The sequence below is a fragment of the Hipposideros armiger genome, unplaced genomic scaffold (genome assembly GCF_001890085.2).
Source record: "Hipposideros armiger isolate ML-2016 unplaced genomic scaffold, ASM189008v1 scaffold_1412, whole genome shotgun sequence".
Classification (NCBI taxonomy): Eukaryota; Metazoa; Chordata; class Mammalia; order Chiroptera; family Hipposideridae; genus Hipposideros; species Hipposideros armiger.
Genome location: NW_017732762.1, coordinates 148,254 through 153,850, shown reverse-complemented (window position 1 = coordinate 153,850; position 5,597 = coordinate 148,254). Strand labels below are relative to the sequence as shown.

The window sequence follows — 5,597 nt, the reverse complement described above, 5'->3', positions numbered from 1 at the left end:
CTTTATAATGAACTCTCACAAGAAGCAATTTTTGGAAGTGTCCCAGATACATGCAGCTACATTTTCTATGGTCTCACTCCTGGGTCACAGTAGGGGATGTTCAGATCCAGATGACCCAGGGGCTTCGTAAGTGCCGCTGCCTTTGTGAGGGTGGTCAGGTTCATGATCATTCCAGGAACGGGATCTGTCTTTGTACTTGTGTCCCTGGCCATGTGGATTGGTGAATATCCCAAACAAGTACAAGTCTCTCCTCAGGTTTGCTGGGCGCTCTCCCTTTGCCTGTGCCTGGCTGGCATCCACACAGTGTAGTGACCAGGAAAGCCGTTTCCCCAGGGACAGACACTCCACAGCCATGTTGTCCCATAGAGGAAAACAACTTCCAGACAGCTATCCAATAGTGCTGTGCCAGACCCAGTAGATGAGGATGTGAAACACGCTAACATCTTTCATAGCAAACGTGGGTGACACAGCTCCAGGCTCTAAATATTTTTGTGCTTTCGAGTTTCTCAAACTCAGTCGCTGTATTGACATCTGTGACTCTTCAAGCCTCCCCTGAGTCCAGAAGCTGGACTTGCCACCGCCTGTTCCCTGTGGTCTCACAATCTCTGCCATTTGTTTCCAATGACCAGTTCAACCAAGCAGGCTTTCTCTCAGCTCAGCATTCATCATTAAACTTCAAAAGGAAGACCACCATCCTTCCATTTTTTTTCCCACCATAATTTCATGCTGGCAACACTTTACATGTGTATTTCCAATGTCAATAAATATATTTTAGAGTGTGCAAATTTATTTTGCAGAGCGTGCTCCCTATAGTTTGATAAATCCTCCCCCTACCATTTATGTGATAAGTGCAAGTCACCCAGTGCCTCCAACTTCATTTCCTTCACCTGGAAAATGGGGATCAAATTTATAGTGCAGCAGTGAAGGAAAAGTGAGTTAAAATGGTAAGACTTGCATAGCAAGTATTTAATGATTTTGCTATTATCATTGTTTTCATTACTACCAAGTTAGTTTTTACTTGTTAAAGCACACACAGTTGGTTATTTTTTACAAAATTTTCTAGTACAAAAGTTAATGTTTTACATGTAATTAAAAATTTGAAATCCTCTCTCAGGAAATAAACTGAATATTCTCTTAAGGGATTTTCAAATCATTTTTGTCACACAGTTTAGTAGGTTTCTACTAACTAACTTTGAATTTAAAGGATTCTTTTTGCAATCCCAAAGGTATTATTTCTTTCACTTTGAACAAGTTGGCCGGGCGGGGTACTTCCAAACCAACCCTGTTCTCACACGTGCCCTTGATGCTCTTCTCCCAGTCCTTGGATGAAACCCCAGGCCCTCTGGTTATCTCCAGTAACAAGAGGAGGTCTGATTTCAGTGGTTAAATCACGAAGTCCAGCGTGCCTGTCCAAATTCCACGTTGCATTTCACCACAAACTTCTCTCCTCCGGGAGGACAGCTGCCTTGGACGAGAATGAAGCTGAGTGCGAAGCCACTGGAGTGCAGGGCACAAGCAGCACGTGGCGTCTCCGGTTGCACTGGGTGCTGCCTCCTCTTCCTCCCAGCACAGTCCACTACCCTGGCCTGCTCCCCCAGCTTACTGAGCTTGAATTGTGACCTCTCCTGGACATCCAGGGGGGTGGGCGGAGGGGAAGGATCGGAGCAAGAAACGTCCTGTGCGGGGACCGCACTGCTCCAAGCCCACAGTGAGGCCGCAGGGACCTGGCGGGGCTTCAGGTGGCACTTTCTCTTGCAGGCATTTCGTGCCATTTCTGGAGTCCCCGAGCCTGCAGTTCCTTGGCGGGGGCCAGCGCCTCGTCTGGCCGTCCCCACAGTTCCTCCATCACAGGGCAATGCTCCTGCTGTCACATCTCCTCCCCTCTCAGGGCAGCTCTCTCTCTGGCTGGGCCACTTTTGGTCAGCTTGGACACCTTTTGCCGCGACGCTGGGGAGCACTTCTCCGGAATGCAGCCTCTCCTTCGCTGCGCGGCACTTTGGCCAGCCCCTTCCCCAGCAGGTCCGGAAGATGGTCCTGGGCTCCCCAAGTGCCAGGGAGACACAGACACGTTTTCAAAGTTGGCTGCTGATGCCCCCTGTTGGGGTAGGTGTGGGGGCACACTGGCAAACCTGAAAATAAAACAAAAGTCCTATTCCATCTCCACTCTTTGGGCCTTCCCCAATTTCCTGTGTGTCACCTGAGGCGCACAGCGCACCGCCCCTTCTGTCCAAGTGCTGTTCCCCAGAAGCCCCTCAGCCTCCTCGGGTTTATGTGAGGCCTTTGAGCTGCTCTACAGGAATCTGAACTTATTTTTCTTTTTATTTTCAATTAACTTTGTTACCACTTTTACCTGTTCATTTAAAACAGCATTTCTCATTCCCAGGAAAAAGAAGTAAGAGATAAACTTGTAAAATTTTATATAATTTGGAAATGTAGGGACTTAGGCTTGGCTATTATTATTTATTTATGTAATATTGACACTTACCTATAAAGTCATTTGGCCATTTTTTGCCTTGTTTACAAAATGCAAAATACATGTTAAGAATTAGCTGTGAAAACGGCAATATTGGCGGGGTCACATGTGTAATTTTTTTATGTTAAAATCTCTATTTTGAGATAGGAAAGAAGAGATTGGGGTTTTTTGGCAGGAAGGTAAGTACAGCCTTAAGGTCATATTAGGTGGAAGCATTTAGATTTGGGGTTCACCTGACCTTTACTTGATGTTTCTTCCAGGCTGGTAAAAAGTTCTAAAAGCTTAGAAACAGAAACCAATTGAGAATTAAAAGCCAAGTCATTGAAATGAAGATCCACGTGAGAAGTTTGTCATGCCCTCCTACACCTCTGATAAGTGGAAACAGATCCTGTGTGGAAAGCATGCCTTCGGAGGCTTCAGCGAAACGAGCGGGAAGACACAGATCCCAGATTTCAGACTGGCCCACCTGCAGGTTTCTCATGGAGATGCTTAATGCTGAGAGTGACCAGGTTTCCCAGGAAGCCACGGAGAAACTGCAAGCTGCCAGTGGCTGTTCTCACTGCTGTGCTTGGCCGTGTTATCCTTTGGGCAAGAAATACAATCAAGATTAGTTGCCCAGGTACGAAGACCACATTCCAGCTCCTATTCACCTGCTGGTGAGTTCCTCTATATTGTGGGTCAGGTGACATTTTAGGGGACAGTGGTCCTCTGGAGGTGTGGGAAGGATGAACTGTTTTCTGAGTGATTTTGCAGCAATGAAATTTCATCCAACAGAGATATGAGGAAAACAAATGTCCTAGTAACTGCCTAGTAGGGAAAACGTCCCAAACTATTTTTATTTAGGGAAATAGTCTGTATTTGTGTGAAAAAATGTTTCATGGAAGATCCGCGACTAGAGGAAACGATGCATCTGGGCCTGGAAAGTAATATTGCTGCTTCACGATTTTGTTGTGGGCTCCCAGGCCTTGTGTGGCTGTTGCCATCTTTGTCTCCAGGCCAAGGGCCTGTTTGTCAGGTCCAGGACATCCCAGGGGGCTATTGGTCTGTAGGCAGGTGCTCTTACCCACTTCTGTCCCTTGCTATCCGCATGGACACATGGCATCATCTACAAGGGAGAGGTGTTGATTTTATTAACTAGCTCTGTTTCACAGGACAGAGTTCATACAGTCTGTCATCATGTTCACTACTGCCTTCTTTCCAATCTCTAGGTAGAAGGAGATAACCAATGTTCAAATCATCCTACTTACATAACAAAGCACATGAATTGTTTTCTGTAACAGTGGTCTTACTTTGATAGCCAACTGAGTCTGTTAGAGACCTGACTGGAGGTTGCAGGGACATGAGGATGAAGCATTGATAGCTGGTGAAGCCACTCCTCATAGATTTGAGTCATCTCATAGAATTGCAGAATTGAAGACCATTTGAAGGCCACCTTGTCCAGTCTGAGGTTGCCCGAAAAGAGAGTGACCTGACAAGGGAGAGTTGGCAGTCACATACTAATAGTAGCACCGTCCTTTGATGACATCATTCTCTGGGGTGACAGATGTCTCATCCAAAAATGACTGAAAAGTGCAATCATTTTATGAAACTAGAAAGAAGGTTGAATGTGTTTATTCAGGTCTAACATAATTTTAAAACCGTCTCTAATGCAAAAAATAGACACTTTTATATTTTCACTCATTCCTTTACGCTGCTGTAAATCTTCCCATGTATGACCACCTCCTAGTGGACTGGCCACACCAATTCAGTGATGCTGTACTGTGTATTGCAGAGCAATATCTCTCAAAGTGGATAATAAAGAACACTGTTTTATAAAAAGATTCTGTGGAAAGAAGGTGGACATTTGGGTTACGCGAAGCTATCTGTTTGTGTTTCATTCTTTCAGTGTGTGTGTGTGTGTGTGTGTGTGTGTGTGTGTGTATAAGTATAAAAATGCTCACAGACTTCACAATGCTGCAAGGAGAACATATTAGTCAGCATATTGCCCAAATCTATCTGAGTTTCAGCACTTGTCTTTCATTGCTTTTTCATGGGAAATTCCAGGAATTTTGGGGTCACTGTTTAAGAAAGGTTTTTGTTTCTAAAGCAAACAACAGATACTAAGTATATACCATAAACAGAATAAAGTTTAAGTCAAAATAAAATGAGATGATCCTCCAAGTTTTTCATAACTTGAATTAGACCAAAGTAAATTTACATTTTAATGTGTATAAAATGTTTTTGTCCTCAGTAACAAGATGTAAGTGATCGATCCTTATTTGAAGAAATTCAGAGAAAAAGTTATTTTTATGCCCTAGTGTCAGCCTCAAGTGTTTGGTGAAAGAAAAAATATGTGTTATCTTCCCAAGAATAAATTATAATTTAAAACATAATAATTGTCTTTATTTCTTGAACAGTTTAATTCACAGCAAAACTAGGGGAAAGTTACCCATATGCCCCCTACCCCTCCACACACATAGCCTACCCCACTATCAACATCCCACACCAGGCTGGTATGTTTGTTACAACTACTGAGCCTAGATTGACACATTATCACCCAAAGTCCACAGTTTACATTATGGGTCACTCTTGCTGTAATAAGTCTATGGATTTGGTCAAATGTACAATGACATGTATATATCCATGACTATGGTACCATACGGAATAGTTTTACTGTGCTAAAAATCCTGTGTTCCTCCTTTCCCCAAGCCCCTGGCAACCACTGATCTCTCTACTGTCTCCATAGTTTTGTCTTTTACAGAAGGCCGCATCATTGGAATCATACAGTATGCAACCTTTTCAGAGTGGCTTCTTTCACTTAGTAATATGCATTTAAAAGTCCTCCATTACTTTGCTTGCCTTGATAGCTATTTTCTTTACTTTTTTGGACTAAACTATATTCCATTGTGTGGATGGACCACAGTTTGTTGATCCACTCACCTACTGAAGGGCATCTCGGTTGCTTCTAAGTTTTAGCAGTTGTGAATTAAGCTGCTATAAACATCCGTGTGCAAGTTTTTGTGTGGGTGTAAGTTTTCAACTCCTTTGAGTAAATACTAAGAAGTGAGACTGGTGGATTACATGGTAAGAGTATGTTTACTTCTATAAGAAACTGCCAAACTCTCTTCCAAAGCGATGTACGTTT

The 5,597-nt window shown here is 43.5% G+C and overlaps 1 long non-coding RNA gene across 1 annotated transcript in view; it reads left to right on the top strand.

Moving 5' to 3' along the window:
- Positions 1-4,330, top strand: part of LOC109377457 (uncharacterized) — a 9,386-nt gene extending 5,056 nt beyond the window's left edge. Inside the window, exon 3 of the long non-coding RNA XR_002122875.1 lies at positions 2,734-4,330. This is a non-coding gene — a long non-coding RNA (uncharacterized LOC109377457). The remainder of the gene's footprint in view (positions 1-2,733) is intronic.
- Positions 4,331-5,597: the final 1,267 nt, after the last annotated feature.